At 39.0% G+C, this 21562-nt stretch overlaps 1 long non-coding RNA gene across 3 annotated transcripts in view; it reads left to right on the top strand.

Annotated features, from left to right (window-relative positions):
* The window catches only part of LOC132593708 (uncharacterized), a 395759-nt gene that overhangs the window by 287184 nt on the left and 87013 nt on the right, over positions 1 to 21562 (top strand). For all 3 annotated transcript variants that reach the window (XR_009559490.1, XR_009559491.1, XR_009559492.1), the window contains one exon: positions 8254 to 8406. This is a non-coding gene — a long non-coding RNA (uncharacterized lncRNA). The remainder of the gene's footprint in view (positions 1 to 8253; positions 8407 to 21562) is intronic.

Below are 21562 nucleotides of genomic sequence, written 5' to 3'. Positions count from 1 at the left end.
TGTGAATGGAAGTACAATGAGAGCAAAGTGGAATATATAACAGTCCAGCTGCCTTGTTGTGACAGCCCAGTCCCACCATTGCTGTGTGTCAGCTCACGTTTGTGTACCGGTAGCCAGTCCATAAGATGACAATGCAAATAGTGTGAAGAGTCTTCTGGAAGATAACAAATCATGTTGGGGGTCGAGGTGTGCGAGGAGAGGAAAAGGGGAGGTTGGACACATGTCTTAGAAAAATAATGATCCGTAAAAGGTTATATTTTTGGTACAGTGATTCCATTCAAATGCAGGGCCCTCATCGCCATTCTGGCATGTGTTTCAAAGACGCAGGTAGGCGCTTATCCTTAAATTTATCATACCATTTCTGTATGCAAGTTTCTGCATTAATGTTACTTTTAGGGCTATTTATATTTCATTTACGCATGCAATTAATCATCTTTACTGTGTTGATGCTACTGGCGTCAGCAGTGTGACTTAATTAAATTTGAAATTATAGTACAGTAAATATAGGCTTCCAACTAGCCAGTCCAAATTAAATGCTGTGGTCTATTTCTTACCCATGGTGTTTTCCAATTTAAGTGTTCATTTGAAAGGTTACATTTCAGGCGGAAATCAGGTTTCTTTTTCAAAAACTTAACTGTTGCTATACTAGAATCTCTCTCTTTCAGTGAGTATTCCTATCTAGTATCTCTATTCGCAGTATATAAGTACAGTGTCATCTGTATTGATTACCTTACCTTTGCTATTTATCTGATTGGATAACTAATATTCTTTAAGGGACGTTTTTACCCCCTTCATACATTTCCCTCTGATACATCAGCCCTGAGCTGCCTTAAAAAGGTCTCGCCTCCATTTTGTTTCAGGCTGAAAATCACGCAATTAGCCCACAGAATGGAGGTTCTCAGCTCTGCTCTATATCCTGGCTCTCAGATGGGTAGTTTTACCTGTTTGAAAGCCCAGGCAGAACGGTTTACTGTTGATCTGGTTAAACTGGCCTCTGAAGAATATTCTTACGATATCAAAGAAACGACTCTCGCTTAGCAGAAACCTTAGAGCTCGAGATCTCTGTGGTGTTATCAGTAGAGAATTATCCTCTGTGCAAGTCTTGCACATCCTTGCCCTCCTTACTTGATAGCGTGAACAATTAAACTATTTATTCAAAAATTCCACTGTAAAATGCCAGGCTCTAAAACACTGCTCACTTAATTTCTTTAAATGTGTATATGTTATGTATTACAGCCTTCTTCAAATAGTTTATAATGTATCTAGCAAGGTATCTGACCAGAAACATAGTCACACTCCTATCATGTATACAATACAGGGTTTGAATACTAGGAAATTTGTCATCCATAAAGTGCAGCACAGGACTTGTGTGTAAAAAGCACAAGCTCTTTTTCTTTTTCTTTTCTTTCTTTCTTTCTTTCTTTTTTTTTTAATGCAGTGCTGCCTTGTCTGCACTTTTTGAAATTGCATATTTATCAGTTCATGAATTATTTATGAGATTGGAAAAGGTTGGGGGGTGAAGCACTGAGAGGATGAAGAAGAAGAACATACAAAAAATATATGCTTGAAATACTTGGAATGGGAGACGCTTCTAATGTGAATGCCAGCAATTCTGCTCAAGAGTAGCTGCATTTTGATCTTTTGGTGTATGTTTGGATTCAGTGTTATATATTTTGGTATTTAAACGTTGCTTTGCTGTGCTGTCTGCTTGCTTTCCGAGGAAATTAGGAAGAGCATAGTCTGTTTAAAATTAGGTGAAATGGGGACAAAAATGAACAGAGCATTTCAAACACTTCTAAAGTGTAGAGTATTTAATAAATTTTAATCTTTTGTCTGTCAGCCTCTATTGTTATCAAGAAAGAGCTGACAGATTGAGGATTAATGAAATGTTTCATAAATTAGAAATGAAACTATCAGCAGAATGTCCAAAGTAGGACTCAAACATTGTTCAAGCAAGAGCTTTGGACCAGTAGAATAGCCCGTTCTTAAATCCAATCCCTTTCAATCTCGTGGGGGAAAAAATAAACCTCCCATATCCACTGGCTGAGAACATATATTCAGCTTCTTTCCTTAAAGAAATCTATGTTTTCTACTTGTTTTTGGCAGAATATTTTTCACTTATCTTTCTCAAAAACAAACTAAAAGCGCAAGAAAGAGGAAAACAACCTCAAAAGTGACTTTAAAACCAAGAAACTCAATGCTAAGAATTTCATTAGTGAGTATAAACATGTTAACGGGTAGAATGACACCACATATAACGTAGGATCCTAACTCTTCTATTTCCAGAGCACTTCACTGGGGTACGTGTGTGTGGAAGGAGGACTTATGGGAAGAGAGGAGTGGATGTATTTAGGACCCTGCTGTAACTTCTGAATATATTCCACAGTATAACATCAGGATGGGTCACTAAATCCCCCAACCTAACCCTCCCTGTTAAAAATAAATACATAAAAAGATGAATCGTCTGACAATAAATTCTAAAAATGGTATTTTCTTAATCCCCACAGAATTTCCTATATAAAGTGTGCAATAGGAAACATGTTGGCCGAAAATAAATGAGGGACATGTGTTGTGTTGAGTCTTGAAAATGTTCTACGCTGAAAAGAAAAATATTTTGCGTGTGCAATACATGACCCAACGCTCCATTTTCGGTTCGGAAGATCCCGATTTAGGTATTAACAGTTTAAAGTTGAAACTGATCTTTTAACTCTTCTTCTTGCTGTTCTATTCATTTGGATTTATTAACTTTTCTTCATGGTCATTCTGAACACTAACCTGAAGTACCGTTTTTCTTATCGGCCAGAGATACAGAATCTGAAAGTGGGCTGGTGGAGTGTATAAAAATGTTTAGCCTAATCACTCCCTAATGACAGCGACTTATGTCCTTAGTGCAGTCGATTTGTTTCCTGGGTTTTAAAAGTAGATTATTTCCATGGTGCAGGCTTAGTGTAAGCTGTTGAGAAAACCACAAGCACTGCACTTCAGCCTGGGTTTGGGACATTCGCCAAGGGTAATCTGATTAAAAGGGCATTTTTTTACAACATTGTGCTGCTTTGAAAATTCTGTGCCACCAGACAGAGTAGGGGCCACAAAACTGCGTTTTGAAGACTAACTAGTTTTCTTGAGCAAAATTAAAAGCCTGGTGATTCTCTTCAACCTAAGTGCAACGGAGAAGCAAAACCTCCTTACAACACATCTGTCACCTATCACAAGTCCTTTCGAGATCTGTTTAAGCAGCTGTTCAAGCTTGTTTTGCTTTGAGCCACATGAACTCATGACATAGGTGTACCGCTCGTTAGCCTGGTTCCATGGAGAAGTATGAAAACAGTAAGTTTCCAGTTCTGGTTTTGTTATTGTGTGACTTGCATTGCTGTGTGCACCGAGAACCGTTAACAGTTATGGTTGGTTACCTAAGAAGTCAGCAGCTGTAAGTTGTTAAAAGGTAATTATCATATCTCAAATCTGGGGTGTCTTCTAAAAGATGGAATATAATACTAATCAAATATGTCATGTTTGCACACATTGGAACGTACTCAGAGAAACTTTCTTGCATCACTTATTGAAGTATTTTCATATTTTTTCCATGGGATCTCAGTAGGCAAGTAAAGATAGATAACTAAATCTGTTCCCATTTTCCTAACATCCCTAGAGTAGGATGGATAGTAAATTCATGTGAGAATCCATCCATTTAAATAACCATAGGTCTGTTTGCACCCAAAATTTGTATACACTGCTGATAGGTGAATACTTGGCTTCTGTTGCTTCTTCAGACTTTGCTGATGGATTTTGTTAACACTTTGTCTTTGTTGGAAGGACATTTCCTCCCTTTCTCCCATCAAATTAAGGAATTTCAAAATAACTGAAACGTTGTCATGAGATACTATGAAACAGTTCTGAAAAGAAAAATAAAATATATTTTAATGCCATGTATGATTTGTTCAGCAAATGTGCCAGGTATTGTGTTAGTGCTGTACATGAACCAGTCCCTTCCCATGAGCTGATCACACTCTACAGAGGGATAGTATGATACAAAGGGGTAAGTGTAACACTTAATCCAGAAGCCAATGGCTGAGGGACCAGAGAGTAGGGAACAGTATTACTCTTGAAAGAGATTGGCATCCGTGAACTATACGTTAAGAAAAAAAAAAAAAAGAAAGTATTCCTTTTAACAGTGGAATGTTTTATAATCCCCAAGTTTACCTGTCACAATAAAAACTAGTGTCAATGAAAGAACATAGACAGACATTTTCGTGTATATACCTCACAACATTCAGGTCTCATTACTGGCAAAAGCTTTGCTACGTTTTTGTGGTACCCTACAACATGTTGAATTCTTCTACATTGTGTGTTTCTAAATTCTCTGGGCTATATTTTCAGGGAAATAAATCCCTGAGCGCGTCATTCTCAGTCAATATCAAAAATGGTGGCATTTCTTAAAATACACTTTCTAACTTTTGGTAATGCAGAGGGAATGTGCTGAAAACAACTCGAGTCAAAATAGAAACCCGGAGATACTGCCGATTGAATTAGGCCTTTCCCTGCGACAAACATCTATTGCATTTCTTTGTTAGAGATGACTGTTTTTCTTCTGAGCCATCTGTAACTTCCCGGGAACATTGCTCTAGGATGGCTCAGGAGTGTGTGATATGGTAGAGAGGGGTCAATGACAAAACATGGGGTTTCCAAAGAAACTCTCTGCAATCAGTAGGTCATGTTTCAGGAAAGCACTGCTGTCACTTCAGAGCAAAATTCCCATCTGTGCCAGTGGGGTTGCCCTGATGGATGCAGAGAGCGTTTTATGGTCTTTCTTCCCCCTGCAGAATAGAAAGGGTAATTTCACTCAGGCACATTAATATGAATGGCTTGGAGTTATATGATTGAAGATTTTTTAATACTAGCACCCATGTCAGCACGTAGGGTAGAAACAGTGCCCCGGGGTGCCAGTGAGCCAAAGTACACACTCCTGTGACCAGAGAGACAAAGTGAAATGATTTTATTCTGGAGAGGTACAGGTAAGGGTGAAGAGGTATTTTCCTGCTTTTCTCTGTATTTGGTGTGTTATTTTAGAAGCAGTCCTTTGAAAACCTTCTAGGGAAAATTGGCCATGAGAAACCATAACTCTACACATCTGCCCGTATAACCCTTCTGTAGCACCAGTAATGTTTCTTAACCAATTTTACCCTTTGAAATTCAAGGGTAGATTTATTTTTTTAATTTAGGTTTTGGATAGCTCTTTAAGATTTTTGAATTTTGTGCCACTAAAAATGAGATATTCATGTCAGGGAGATGTCCTGCTGTTCCACGAAAGGGAGGGGGACACTATTTTAAAAAAAAAAATCCTGATAATCAAGGCCACCTGTGATCCTGGGCTGCTTTCTGGAACACAAAGGCACTGAGGAGAGCTGTTCCCCGAACCAAAGCGAAATTTCTATGATCCACAAGACACTTCAACCTCTTCCCACTAAGAAAAAAAAGAAAATCATGCTACAGCAAGATCAGCTGCTTTCTGTTCCTTCCTTTAAAAAAAAAAAAAAAAAAATCGAGGTGGTTGCTATTTAGCACAAAGCCCTGTGACCTTAGTACTGGGGCTGCTTTGAAACACCGAGCTATTTAATGATGCAAATTACAAACAGAGGGAAAACATCAGAAGAGTCTGTCTGGAAATTAGCTTGTTGGACTGAAAATTAACTAGCTTAATCGAACTTGCAGGACTCAGATTTTCTCTGCAGAAGCCTGGCTTGGAGCTTCGGTCCATTTGCATTATCTCACTATTCAGTGGAACCCTTGGAATTGCTGGAAATTAGAGACAGGAAAATCTATCTTCTATTTGCATGGTTGAAATGACCAAATTGGCCTCTTGGATTTTTAGGAAGGGTCTTAAGTTTTCCAAAGAAACATTACATTAGATACTTGCAAAAAGTCAACCTAGAAAAATTCAATTAAATTATAACTATATTTTAACAGTTCCTAAAATGCTGAGTCAAATTATCCTTTCATCCTTAAGAACTAGGGTGAATCATATATGTGTTGATACATGATGACATTTTTCTTTGGTTTTAGGACATGTTATTGTAACAACAGGACCCAATTCATGCAGAGAGAATCCTTGTAAACATTGAATCTAGTCACAGACTTCAAAGTCATGCTTAAGACATAGGGCTACATTTGAGGTTTATGAATAATGCTGAAGGTCAAATAATTGTACCACATAGAGATAACAGCATCAGGTCATCAAGATCTATATTAAAACATCAGTTTTTAAATTAAGGGAAGAACTCAACAACTTTAAAGCCATATTTTTATTTTCTAAGAGCTATGAATGGGACTGTGTGATGATTTCTCTGAATAGTTTCAGAAATATTTGTGCTTTCACATTTGTTTTGATAGATGGGATGACTATACTTGGTTTTTTTTTTTTTTTTTGGTACGCGGGCCTCTCACTGTCGTGGCCTCTCCCATTGCGGAGCACAGGCTCCGGACGCACAGGCTCAGCAGCCTTGGCTCACGGGCCCAGCCGCTCCGCGGCATGTGGGATCTTCCCGGACGGGGGCACGAACCCGTGTTCCCTGCATCGGCAGGCGGACTCTCAACCACTGCGCCACCAGGGAAGCCCTATACCTGTTTTTTTATTATAAAACCAAGGGAGCAAAAATCCTAAACCATATACCGAGCAGATCTTCTGCTTTATGTCCAGCCTAGCAATCAAACATCTCTGTCTGACAGGGGAAAATAACATATATAAGTGATGACACCCAATACAGTATATCCCTAAATTAAAAGAATTCTGTAAATGGTAAAAGTATAATTAATGATAAAGTAGCCTCATATCCTAACATTTTTAAAAACTTTAATTTGAGAAATGTAGTAGTTCAGAATAGAGTTGGAAGCAATATAATAGCACAGAGACAGTGGAGAGAAATCCACTGCTACTATTTGGATATCATAATACAATAATATTGATAACCTTAGGCAGAATTCAGCAAAATAAGATGATAAACATTTTTATCATTTTTTATTTTTTAAAAAGTAAAATATGTCATAAATTTGTTATTTGTAAACTTTAAATAAGAAAATCTCTGGTAATAGTTTCTGAATTTCTATTGAGACTAATGACAGTTCATAATTATGTCAAATTAAGTTATTAGGAACATTTCTAACTTTTTACCAGAACTTTCTAAGTTTTTACAAGATGGTAACTTATTATCTTTGCAACTATTTTAAAACAACTGAAGAAACTCAGTCTCTGTTAAATTTTTTAAGTTGAATGTTTTTCAGTGATGAAGTAGCCTATAGACTTCCACAATATGCCAGTATCAACAGCACCAGGTAGCCAACTTATTTGTGATATTCAAGTCCATTGTAGCAATGACAATTCTATTATTAAGCATTTGCAAACTAAACAATAGATGTTATTGGTTAATATTTTGACAAGTGTTGAATAAAATGCATTAACTATCATTAAATGCTTATAAAATCATATTTTACAAATTAATGCACAAATCTTATTTGCAAAAAAATGATGCTATCAACATCTTCAATCTGTGTTTAAATAGCACGTACGATTTTGGGTTATTTCTTTACCTTGGCGTCTTTAAATTGATAGACAAGAGAGCAATGGTCCTCCAAGAAAATTGACTGTGAAACTGTTTTACTAAGTCTCTGGATCTCTGTGATGTACGCAATCCACTGTTTGTTGATTGCATACATCAGTGCTTTCTGGTTTCATTCTCTTATAACTATGATAAAGGCCCAATTAAAAAAAAAGTTATTTAAGCAAGATAATTCTTTTGATCACTGTGAAAATACATTCAGGAGATGATAAGGTGTTTTCTTTTTCATTACCATTCAGGGTCACTTTTCGTAGTGCTACTCAAATTTAAGGGCTTGGTTCTAAACAACTTTCATTTTGTAATCTGAACAACTGTCTGAAAATATTTCACCTCTAGAGGGAAATTACCCAAGATTCCCTCTCTTCCTCTTTCCCACTGCCTACAGTTTGCTTTAGCTCTCCAGTTCTCTGAATAGGTGAATACTACATTGTCACCTGATTCACAGTTTAAATGTCTTGCCCTCATCTAAGTAGTGCAATACATCAGCCTTAGGTTTTACATCCCTGGGGAATCCTAAGGTCGATAGCATGGTGCTCATGCCAACAGAGGGACTCTGAAGTACCAAGCCATCATCTTTATTCTATGAGGTATGGTTCCCACTGTGAAATTCACATTGGTTCATATATTTTTGTTATTATTATAGGTGGCTGGCTTTGATTCTTCTTACACATTTGGTGACTGAAGCTGCCCCCACCCCATGACTTAAAAGTATCGAAGATGGAACACTTGTTCAGTGACTAAGCTAATTCTGAAGCCTAATGTGTTTACATAAAGAATGGACCATAATAGTATACATGTAAGTATACGTTATGATACATATGAATATATGTTGTAAAATATAGCAGATACAATACATATTATGATATGTTTAGACTGTATTCATAGATATGCACATATACCTCTCTAGGTGGCAAATAAGTTTATTTAGTGTGTGTTATTTCAAAAAAAAAAGTCCTGCATGCATTAAAAACTGTAAATGGTTTATAGGCAGAGCATACATGTTACAGTGGGGGAAAAATTTTGCCATAAAAGACCATAATAGTGGTTAGCTTTTAACGTTCACGTTGATAGATTCTGAGTGAATCACCCCTAGAAAGTGGGCGATGTAGGAGGCGGGTCAGGACGCCCTCATGTCCTTCTGCACAGAGAAGCCAGCTTCCCTAGGTAGGGATGTGGGGCGGTTCCCAGAAACTGCATCTCGGCAGCACCAGCACATCCATCCTGAGCCCAGGCTGTGGACAGCTCCTCCGCGGAGAAGGAGCTTAGGATCGCGGTCCCTCTTTTCCATCACCCCCTCCATCCCCTGGCTCCGTTTAGCAATCTGAGCTCTGCATGTGAGCTGCGATGTGATGTCTGACATTTTTGCAGCAGAGCCTGCGGGAAGAAACAATATTGGTGTCTGCGGGCTGGGAGGGGACAGGAAGATCCGAGGGAGAGATGGGTGGCAGGGAGCTCGGGCAGGCAGGGACCTGGGGTGCAGAGGGGTCTCGTCTCTTCCCACGAGATCTCCCTTTATCTCAAGGCCGAGAATAGAACCTCCTGTTAATACAAGCACATCCTATTTAAACACGTTGCTTCCCTCCACCGGCTAGGGCTGTGGGCTTCAGGTACGGTGACTTCACTACCATCGCCTTAGGTGGATTTCAAAGGCCAGGAGCCCACCAACATTTTTCTTTTTTTTTTCCCCTTACAGATTGCTTTTTTCTAGGAAGCGTCCACATGTTTACTTATTCTACCACCACCAACAGGTCATTTGTGTTTCTGGCACACTCTGGTCATTACATAAGAGTAAATACTGTTAACAACAGGAATAGGAATTTGGAATTACCTTACCTGCATGTAAAATTAATGCTTTCCTTTCTGCAGGAACCGTGAAAGCTTGAGAGGCTTATATAAAAAGTGCCACACAATTGTCAGAAGAAACATTACTGTGATGAGCATCCTCTTCATTTTACAAAGTAAACATTTAAGAAGTAATTAGCAAAGAAAATACTGCTTATTTAAAGGTAGAGAGATGACACTTTAGTTACATTAAGTCTGTATATTCTAAACTTTTAACTTTACATCGTGTGATTTCCCAAGGAATAACTCTCACTTAGCATTTTCTCAGCGCAGGCATCACTCAGACTTATTCAGTGGCAGAAACTGTGCTGAGTGTACACTTACACCCTTCATGAAAAGATCTGATAGGAGGCAGACAGCCAGAGAGAACTTCAAGGATTTGGCAAAGGCAAGGACATCTCTTAACCTATCCCAAATTCTCATTTTTGAACATGTAAAATTTCAGGCATTTAAAAAAATAAATTTAATTATGTGGAGCTCAGTACTTTCTTCACAGTACTGGTACTAGAAATAGTTGAAGAACAAACTGTTCTAAGTTTTATTTTTACTGGATCTGTAGGTAAGACTGCCAAAACTGTCACTTAAAAAATGTTGTTTGCAACCAGATTTTGGAGTCCTCGTTTCTGGTTCAGAACTTTGAAAATAGCAGCCAAATGTTTGGATACTTGTTCAGTGATGCAGATAAAAACTCCGGGATGGTCCAAGGCATTCCTATCTCTAAACGGAAAAAAATAATAGCAATAGTTAAAGGAAGGAGAAAGGCAAGAAGGAGGGTAGAAATTCAACCTAATGAGAAACGTTACAAACACTGTGCTTTGACCTACTTTGGAACTTTCCCTTTCTACCAGACTATATTCTCAAAGACAAAGTCAGCTTCCTCACCAAGTAACATGATTACTCTTTCACGACACCTTAGAATTCCAGGAAGAAAAGACCTCTGGGGTCACCTTGACATCTCCTGCCACTGCAGGCTTGAGTCGAGATCTCATGGATCACGCCCCGTGGTGCATTAAGGCAGGTTCTGATGTTGACGTAGCCCCTGTGATGAGGAGGGGAACAGATTTCCTTTACAAAGTAGGTCTAATAGCTCCCCTTTCCAAATTATTCAGTCACAGGCTCCGGGTCTACCTTCCTCCTGTCCTCGCCTCCCTCCCTCTGCAAACAAAAGGCACAGTACTCTGCACATTTTTGTTGTTCCCTGGGTTGCTCTGGTTGGGCAAAGATCATCATGCTCTGATTTAGTGTTTTCAAATAAGTGTGCCCTGGGCTGCAGCACTCTATTGAGAGACAACACAGCCCAAGCGGGAGAGTTCAGCATGGCCACTAATAAAACACAAGTGCGGCTTTGTCAGGCCACGAGTGATTACTTGAACAAGTGCCAACGAAGAAACCAAACATTAGAGCTCAGCGCTTCAGACCCTCAAGACAAAGGGCCAATTGACTTTCCTCATTAGTTTTTGTGCCAAACATGTAAACACAGTTTCCTCTCTATCTTTGATGCTCAAAACATGCCAGCTTGTTAACATCTTGGGTGGTACTGTGGTTTAGGAGGCTATAAAGACTATTATGTTGGGCTGGGTATTTTTTTTCTCTTCTTCTTGGAAAAGATCAGTTTATCCTATTTAACTTTTTTTTTTTTAGTGAAAGGAGAGTCTTTGGGGCACTTTTTACTTACCGTTAGTTCCATTGATTCAAATACAATAATTCACCCACCTGGGTCAGATCGAGCAAAATCCACTTCCTTTTAAATATTGTCAAAGGAAAACAACGTTGGGTGGGCAATAAGGGGCTCTTTACTTCGCTTCAAATACAATAATTCAGAAATGTAGAAAGAAGGAAGGAAGGGAGGAAGGGAGGGAGGGAGGGAGGGAGGAAGGGAGGGAGGGAGGGAGGAAGGGAGGGAGGGAGGGAGGAAGGGAGGGAGGGAGGGAGGGAGGAAGGGAGGGAGGGAGGGAGGGAGGGAGGGAGGGAGGAAGGGAGGAAGGGAGGAAGGGAGGGAGGGAGGGAGGAAGGGAGGAAGGGAGGGAGGGAGGGAGGAAGGAAGGGAGGGAGGGAGGGAGGGAGGGAGGGAGGGAGGGAGGAAGGAAGGGAGGAAGGAAGGAAGGAAGGAAGGAGGGAGGAAGGAAGGAAGGAAGGAAGGGAGGGAGGAAGGAAGGAAGGGAGGAAGGGAGGAAGGAAGGGAGGAAGGAAGGGAGGGAGGGAGGGAGGGAGGGGGGGAGGGAGAGAGAGAGGGAGGAAGGGAGGGAGGGAGGGAGGGAGGGAGGGAGGAAGGGAGGGAGGGAGGGAGGGAGGAAGGGAGGAAGGGAGGAAGGAAGGGAGGGAGGGAGGGAGGGAGGAAGGAAGGGAGGGAGGGAGGGAGGGAGGGAGGGAGGGGGGAGGGAGGGAGGGAGGGAGGGAGGAAGGAAGGAAGGGAGGAAGGGAGGGAGGGAGGGGGGGAGGGAGGGAGGGAGGAAGGAAGGGAGGGAGGGGGGAGGGAGGGAGGGAGGGAGGGAGGAAGGAAGGGAGGGAGGGAGGAAGGAAGGGAGGGAGGAAGGAAGGAAGGAAGGAAGGAAGGGAGGGAGGGAGGGAGGGAGGAAGGAAGGAAGGGAGGAAGGGAGGGAGGGAGGGAGGGAGGAAGGGAGGAAGGAAGGGAGGGAGGGAGGGAGGAAGGAAGAATGAAAAGAAAGAAAGGCAAACCCCAGAGAGACATGATTCTTACTAAATCCTGCTGAATGTGTACAGTGAAAAGTCTGTTATGAATGTTTCAAAGGCAAACCCTGTAAATATATCATTGTGAGAATAAGAATAAATAATCTAGAGGACGGACCAAGGAGAGGTAACTATGGTTGTCAAGTCACGTCAAAGCTCCGTCTTGTGTTAACTGACACTCACCGCCTCGCCACACCCTCTTTCGGTGAGTGTCCTAATGGTGTCTCGGAAGTTTCGTTGTGCTATTTCAGCGGTGACGCTTGCTTCTCCTCTCTTCCTGTTCTCTTCTGGCTGTTCTCTTACACCTGTGCTTACCCATACTTCAGACCCCGCTTCCTTTCACTCCTGACTTCTCAGGCCGGAGGAAACAGGTGTCTACAAACGTGTTGTCATTCGTGTGGTTATACAGAAAACCCTTTTCTTGACTATGTCTCCGTAACTAGGTTAAGACGATGTAACTAGGTTAAGACGTAACTAGGTTAAGATGGCTTAGGCATCTGATTGTCATCATTGTGAGTCTTGACTCCATGAGTCGGCTGTGTTAACTTCTTCGATGCGAAATCATTTTGTTGCCTATTAAATTGACCAACATTAAAGCGTGATATCACAATATAGTGTCAAGGTATGTAAATTGTTCCAGATTCTGTGGATGGCCCTTTAATAGTATCTATCAATATTAAAAATGCATATATCTTTTATTTCAATAATTCCATTTCTAGGAATTTATTATACACATATACTCACACTTATGTTTAAAGGCTGATTTTAAACATACCGTATATAGGGAATTCCCTGGTGGTCCAATGGTTAGGACCCCATGTTTTCACTTCCTAGGACCCAGGTTCAATCCCTGGTTGGGGAACTAAAATCATGCAACTGGCACGGTGCAGCAAAATAAATACATACATATAAAAATTAATTAAGTACCATGTGTAGCATTGTTTGTAATCACAAAAGGTTGGGGGAGAAAACCCTAAATGTCCATCACTAGGGACTGATTAAATAAATCATGAGATTTCCATCCTAAGGAAAACTATGTATCTGTTCAAAATAACGCTGCTACTCAGTATGTATTAAAATAGAATCATCCCACTTTATATGTTTTAGTGAAAAAAGCAAGGTGTATAAGAATATGTCTAAAAAGCTAACATTCGTATAAAAGAATTATATAAATATATTTGCATATATGTGAACATATCTATATTATAGATTACCCATGGGAAAAGGCACAGTTAATTGGTAAGATAAGTGGCCTTAGAGAAGGGGGAATTGGACTCTAAGGGCCAGGAAAGGAGACTTACGTTTTACTATATAACTTTTTGTACCTTTTGAATTTCTTATAATATCAATGCATTTCTTGGTCTAGTGAAATAAATTACATATTTTAAAGCATATCTTAGAGAGGAATACATAAATTCACTACTATCTATTAAAACCATTATTAAATAGTTTAACTGTATTGAATGGTTTCATGATTAATTATTAAACCATTATTAAGCAACTCACACTATTAAAACCATAATATGAGTTATTTTGTCTTTTAATAAAAACTGGCTCTATGTTTTACGCCATATACAAATACTGAAACGTTATGTTGTATATCTGAAACTAATATAATGTTATATGTCAACTATACTTCAATTAAAAAAGAAAAGCTGGCTCTGTTGACTCCAATGGAAATGGGACTGAATTTTGATATATTTCATCATGGAAGAATAAACACCGGGAGGCAGTGTGAGGACTCTGGGTCCCTGGATGAATTAGATACTAGGTGGACGGGAGAGCAGATGTGAGACCTCTGAAGTTAAAATAAACTCAAAGACGATTTGATATGGTGCCAGCCTTGGCCAGAAACCTTAACAAATGTTTACGTGTCTGGGAGGTGAAGGGTTTTGGGGAACATCCCTAAGCTTTGCAGCAAGTTTAGCACTAAGGAAGGTGCATTAGTTCTTTCGGGCCACTGGGGTCCCATTTAGCGCCGACTACTACTATCACCACAGCCAATGGCCTAGAAACAGAGGATTTCCAAGTAATGATACCCCAGTGGCTGGGAAGAGTTAACGTACTTCCTCAGTGACTGCTTTACCATTGGGGAGTTACGTAGCCTCTGGGGAAGACAGAATTTGCTCTCACAAAGGCAGAGTAGTTTTGTCAATAACACTGAGAAATATCAGTAGAACAGAGAAGCATGTTCTATTATGACTCCTTTGTAGATTTGTTCTGCTACCTTGGTCAGCACCTAACATTTCTTTGTTCCAGCACATCTGTGAAACAGAGCCATGGTCCCTGAGCCACCCAGAGTTCAGGCATGGTATATGGATGGCTAAAATAGCACTTGGACAGCAAGTACTCTTTTAATATGGGGTGGCAAACTGTTACAGAGCCCAAAGCCATGTGCTAAAAATCAAATGCCTAGATTTTCGTGCTACTCACTAGCTAGCTGACCTTAGATATATTTCTTAACATCTCTCGGCCTCAGAGTCCTTAATTGTAAAGTATAAGATCAGACTTGATGACCTCTGACACTTGTTCCAACTTTCACTTTGATGAATTTTAGCCAAATACCTAAGAAACAGTGAAATAGAAGTTTGTAAAATGTACAATAGAATGTTACCATTTTTACTTTCTCCCAAGCTCCTCTATCGTTAGCCAAGCAATAACACTACTAAGAATGTAAAATTTAGAAAATACATCTTGGCCTAAAGAGATAAATATGAATTGATAAAATGTAGTGCTTATTGGCAATAGATTTATCTCTCTGTTTTGAAAAGGGGGCATGTACTCATGTGAAAGGCAAAAGAAAACTTAAAACATATTCAGCAGCACAAATAATATAAATAATCCAGAGCCACATTAAAAAATATGCAAAAATTAGGTGTGGTTAAACCAAGAAGGCTTACTGGAAGATGCAAGGAAAATAGGATATTTGGTATCTTTAACAAAGGAGGCAAGAATATACAATGGAGAAAAGACAGCCTCTTCAATAAGTGGTGCTGGGAAAACTGGACAGCTACATGTAAAAGAATGAGATTAGAACACGCCCTAACACCATACACAAAAATAAACTCCAAATGGATTGAAGACGTAAATGTAAGACTGGACACTATAAAACTCTTAGAGGAAAACATAGACAGAACACTCTATGACATACATCACAGCAGTATCCTTTTTGACCCACCTCCTAGGGAAATGGAAATAAAAACAAAAATAAACCAATGGGACCTAATGAAACTTAAAAGCTTTTGCACAGCAAAGGAAACCATAAACAAGATGAAAAGACAACCCTCACAATGGGAGAAAATATTTGCAAAGGATTAATCTCCAAAATATACAAGCAGCTCATGCAGCTCAATATCAAAAGAACAAACAACCCAATCCAAAAATGAGCAGAAGACCTGAATAGACATTTCTTCAAAGAAGATATACAGATTGCCAACAAACACGTGAAAGAATGCTCAACATCATTAATCATTAGAGAAATGCAAATCAAAACTACAATGAGGTATCACCTCACACCAGTCAGAATGGCCGTCATCAAAAAATCTACAAACAGTAAATGCTGGAGAGGGTGTGGAGAAAAGGGAACCCTCTTGCACTGTTGGTGGGAATGTAAATTGATACAGCCACTATAGAGAATAGTATGGAGGTTCCTTAAAAAACTAAAAATAGAACTACCATATGACCCAGCAATCCCACTGCTGGGCATATACCCTGAGAAAACCATAATTCAAAAAGAATCATGTACCACAATGTTCATTGCAGCACTATTTACAATAGCCAGGACATGGAAGCAAGCTAAGTGTCCATCAACAGATGAATGGATAAAGAAGATGTGGCACATATATACAATGGAATATTACTCAACCATAAAAAGAAACGAAATTGAGTTATTGTAGTGAAGTAGATGGACCTAGTGTCTGTCATACAGAGTGAAGTAAGCCAGAAAGAGAAAAACAAATACCGTATGCTAACACATATATATGGAATCTAAAAAAAAAAAGAAAAAATTGTTCTGAAGAACCTAGGGGCAGGACAGGAATAAAGACGTAGACGTGGAGAATGGACCTGAGGACATGGGTAGGGGGAAGGGTAAGCTAGGATGAAGTGAGAGAGCAACATGGACATATATACACTACCAAATGTAAAATAGATAGCTAGTGGGAAGCAGCCGCATAGCACAGGGAGATCAGCTCAGTGCTTTGTGACCACCTAGAGGGGTGGGATAGGCAGGGTGGGAGGGAGACGCAAGAGGGATGAGATATGGGGATGGATGTATATGTATAGCTGATTCACTTTGTTATACAGCAGAAATTAATACACCATTGTGAAGCAATTATACTCCAATAAAGATGTTAAAAAATAAATAAATAAATCCATCAATTCACACTCAAGGGGAGATTTTTCAGGATGCATATACCAGGAACGGAAATCCTGGAGTCATCTCAGAATTATGCCTATCACACCATGTTAATTAATTAGAAGATTCAGTATTGTGAAGCTGTCAAACCAGTGTGTATGTTATAGTGCAAGTTAACAAGAGAGTAAACCCGGAGTCCTCATCATGAGGAACTTCTTTTTCCCTTTCATTTCATTTTGTATTCATAGGAGGTAGTGGATATTCACTAAACTTAATGTGGTAATCATTTCATGATGTATGTGAATCATTATGCCGTACACCTTAAACTCACACAGTGCTGAATGTCAATTATAGCTGAATAAAACCGGAAGGGAAAAGAAAGAAATTAGAAAGAAAATATTTAGGGATAGCGTTTAGAGAAAGTAGGTCACCATTTCTCTTCTAATTAAGAATTAGATTGGATTGCAAGAAAAAGTTGTAACATTTCATTGTACGTATTATGCTTTGTGCATTACATGGAGCATCCTTCAACAGATTCCTCTCAGATAAGTGATTGTCTGAAATATTTATTTCATCTTCCTAGGGAGACATTGCAGATGAAAAACACACAAGTAAAACTCCTGAAAATATATCTAATAACGAACCTATTCAATATCTTGTTAGCACCCAACTTTGCAGAGCACCGCAGCACAGGCAGCTCAGACTCAAGTAACAGTCCTCTTGCTTCAAACAGTTTTCTATATAAATCTCCATTTGGGGATGTAAATATTCCAATAACATTGTGGTATAGTTAAATGAATTAACTAAGTACGTGAACAAATACCCTGACTAACGTACAGAGAAACACAAGCTAGCGAGCAGTCTCTGGGGAGCCAATATAGATGCTACAATGCTCACGCATATAGCATCTGGATGTTACTCATATTATGCCCGTCAGGTCTTCACTCAGATTCTGCTTAATCTGATTTCATACATGATTATTCTCAGTCTGGTTGTATATACTTATTTCTCTCAACTCCATAGAATGATCAGAGGAAAAATCGTCAGGAGAAGGGGACTGTTATTGGCAGGCACACTGCCAGCCCAGACCTGTTGAAGGCTGTCACACGGGCTGGAGGAGGAGAGAATAAAACTACAGAACCACAGATATAGGAACTGGAACAGGTAGGCAGGGCAGGGCCATTAAGTGAAGGAGCAAATGGCTCAACAGAACTCACGAGCTCTCCGGGGCATGAAACATGGGCTATTAGAGCTCTGTACAATAACTGATAAAAATAGCGATGAACCTGAATCACAAAGAATAAAACAAATTATATTATGTTGACCAACATAAATAGTTGAAACCAAAAGAACGTTGTGTTTATAGAGATTAAACTTTGATTATCCAAAAAATTATGCTATTTGAAAAAGCTTAGTCCATTGGGAATTCAGCCAGCGTTTAAATACAATATACTTTTTTCCCCTATATTTACTGAAAGAGTGCTTTATAAAAGCATCTTTTGTGATACATGGACAAAAATCTCTCTGTCTTGAGTTCAAGTTTGTTTTACTGTAATGCATGACAAGTTTATGTATTTAGTTTCCTTAGATGCAAAATGGTGGTAGTAATATCCACCTCAAAGTGATTATATAATGGTTAACTGATGATAAAATTTTTTTAAAAAATCACACTTAGAAAAATCACATTTATGTTCCAGTCTCTGTGCAAAAGCTTTATATGTATTAATTCAATTCTCACAACCACTTTATCAGGTAGGTCTGTTAGTATCACCCCCAGATTACAGGTGATGAAACTGAAGAGTAGAGTTACCATGTGTCTTGTCCAAAGTCTCACAGTTATACAGTGGCAGAGCCAGGATTCAAATTCAAGTATTTTGGCAACAGTGTTTGCTCTTTGAATCACTAATCTAACACATATATAAGGAATATGTATAAAAATCATAGTGCGTAGCATAAATTGGGTTCCAACTAGCTTCTTCTAACTTTCTGTTCCCTTTCTGCAAAAAGTAAATACCAAAACAGTGAATAATAATTTTATTTTTCTAATCACCATTTTTCTTATTGATGCTGGTGGCTGTTTCCCCTGTTGTATCTCACAAAGCTGTGATATGGCTCTGCATTTATCACTTATATCACTCAACACATGTTAATTACACAACTTCTATGTACTAGGCACCAAAGATGTAGGGATGCCTCATCTACGTTCTGGTCTTTTAGTTGCTTATAGCCTGGGGTAGAAGGGCACTGTTTAGAACTACTGAGCTTCCTAGTCAATGCTCTACCTTTACAGATAGGAAAGGAATCCTGTCCATGTGGTTTTATCTGATACAGAGGCTATTCAGTCAACAAGAGCATGAAGTTCCAGATCTCATTTTGACCATGTATTCAAGTGTGTTCTTGCTTTATTGCCTACTAGTTGAACTACATAGCAGCTGTGAGAATGCATTATTGTAAAATGAAGAACTGCTTTGAAAAAAAGTTTAGGAAAAAATGAATGAGAAGTATTGGGAAGGAAAGTTTAAAAACACCTGATTAGTTGTGGGTGATGCCTTGGAATGTCTGGGGACAGCATAGGGAACAGAGATGGGATACCAATAACCTGATTTTGGCAACCAGTATAATTGAGTTAGTGTGGTTTTACTAGAACTTGACCATTTTTCAATTTGTCTTTATGAGAAAGCATTTCTTAGGATTATATATACATGTGATTGTGAAAGAAATGATACATATAAAAACAGGTATACCATTGAGAATCATATGTAACCATTTGTCTCCTAAAATAAAAAAAAAGTTATGTATAAATATATATAGTTATAAAAGAAATGTGAACTTTTGACAAAAAGAAAGGAGAGGAGGTGAGGTGGAGAGAGAGAGAGAAAGAAAGAGAGAGAGAGAGAGACAGGGAATGAGGATCACTTTAAATTTTAATATCCTAATGAACAAACTTTAGCAATTTGTGTATATTTTCTTTCAGGTTTTATTCTAAGTACATGTGTTTTTCCAAGTTATATGCATGGTGTAAATACAATTTCGTTTCCTGCTCTATTAATAGTTTTTATACATTGTAATATAATTTCATACCTTAAAAATCTATTTTGATAGCTGTACAGTACTTTATCTACAGCTTGTTTTATTCATTTATTCCTTTAAAAAATTGAATAACAAATGCTTGTCAGGTGCTATGTTACACTCTAAGAATGAAAATACAATAAAACTTGTTCTTGGTCTCCAATATTTTATAGCTTTGGGGGGAGGAAAATAGTCATATAATCAAGGAAGTACAATAGGATTGTATAGGTACAATAGTAGATTTATGGAGAAAGTTGTTTGGAAAAAAAAGAGAAATGGTCCATCCTTTTTTGGAGAAAGGGTGGTAACATGCTTCTTTTCTAAAAAAGTTGATTTTCTGGGGGGAGGCAGTCAGAATGTACAGAGTTCCAGTTGATAAATATGGACCAATGATGTACAACTTTATAAACATAATTAACTGCTGTTATGTTATACATGAAAGTGAAGAGTAAATCTGAGTTCTCATCACAAGAAAAAAAAGTCTTTTTCTATTTCTTTATTTTTGTATCTGTATGAGATGATGGGTGTTCCCTAAACTTACCGTGATACTTCATGATGTATGTAGATCAAATCATTATGCCGTACACCTTAAACTTACACAGTGCAGTATGTCAGTTATATCTCAATAAAACGGGAAGAAGAAAAGTTGATTTTGAAGGCCGATTACAAGTTTGTGAGGTTGCAATGCTGGGGAAAAGCGAGAGAAGTTGAACTTCCAGACAGAAGGAGCGAATGAGTGAGGAGACTGAATACATAATGTGGCAAGGGCTGCAGACAGTCATTCTCAGAGAAGCTTCTGGTGTGAGAGAGCTTGCAGAAAAGAGGTGAGGTCTAATGTAAGTAGGGGCATGATGAGGAGGTTTTATAAAACCACCAGGAGCGTCAAAGCTGGCACAGTCGCCTTTGTATTTGAGTAACGTCACCCTGGTAAGAAAGCAGCAGATGGTCAAAGGGAGGCACAACTAGAGGGAAACTGCTTAGTGAACTCTGGTTAGATTGGTCTACAGATGTTGCGTGTGGCTGGATGTATTGACATGGAAATAAGGTAGAGAACTCTATGAGGGTACAGGTATTTGCTCTGGTATTACTGTTTGCGATAGCTATTGGATATTGGATTGGAACTCAGGAGAAACATGGGCTAGAGATAGAGATGTAAGACTATCAGAATAGATGAAAAGTGTTAAAATTGGACTCTTTTTCGTTAGAATTTAGATTGAGGTTCAGAGGTGAGAAGAGTAGGTCCTTCAGGGCTCCCAGATTTCTGTAGCAAACAACCCCAAAACGGTTTGTCCAAGTTCATTCATTAACCCCTTCCAGACTATATCAGAGAAGATGAGTATTTATTATAGAAAGAGTGGACAACATAGGATTTCTTTGAGGGAAACCCAAACCCAAGCAAGGGGAACCTCGACAGCTTGGCATGTGTATTTCCAATAACGGCTGCTACCTGACTCTCACCAGAAAATCGTCTGACAGGGATCCTCTGGCCGGCAGGGCCAGCAGGACAGGGGGGCTGCACAGGGAATACCTGGTGTTTCTGAAGTTTGCCAAGGATCATTGGTCATCCTAAAAGGAACCTCTCTTCATGCTACAACGTGGATGAACTCTGAGGACATTACACTAAGTGAAGTAAGCCAATCACAAGAGGACAAATACAATATGCTTTCGCTTACATGAGGTACCTTAAGTACTCAAATTCATACAGACAGAAAATAGAATGGCGGTTGCCAGGGACTGTAGGGAAAGGGGATGGAGAATTATTCTTTAATGGGCGCGGAGTTTCAGTTTTGCAAGATGAAAAGAGTTATGTAGATGGATGGTGGTGATCGCAGCACAACAGCGTGAATATAAATGTAGTGAACTGTACACTTCTAAATGGTTAACATGGTAAAATTTATGTTATCTGTATTTCACCACAATTAAAACAATTAATTAATTACTTTAAAAAAGGAACCCCTCCCCCAAACAGATAAAGGCACAATATAGGTTTGAAATT

This window comes from Globicephala melas, chromosome 17 (genome assembly GCF_963455315.2).
Source record: "Globicephala melas chromosome 17, mGloMel1.2, whole genome shotgun sequence".
Classification (NCBI taxonomy): Eukaryota; Metazoa; Chordata; class Mammalia; order Artiodactyla; family Delphinidae; genus Globicephala; species Globicephala melas.
Note: the sequence above shows the minus strand (reverse complement) of the source record. Positions and strands in the feature narration are given on the sequence as shown.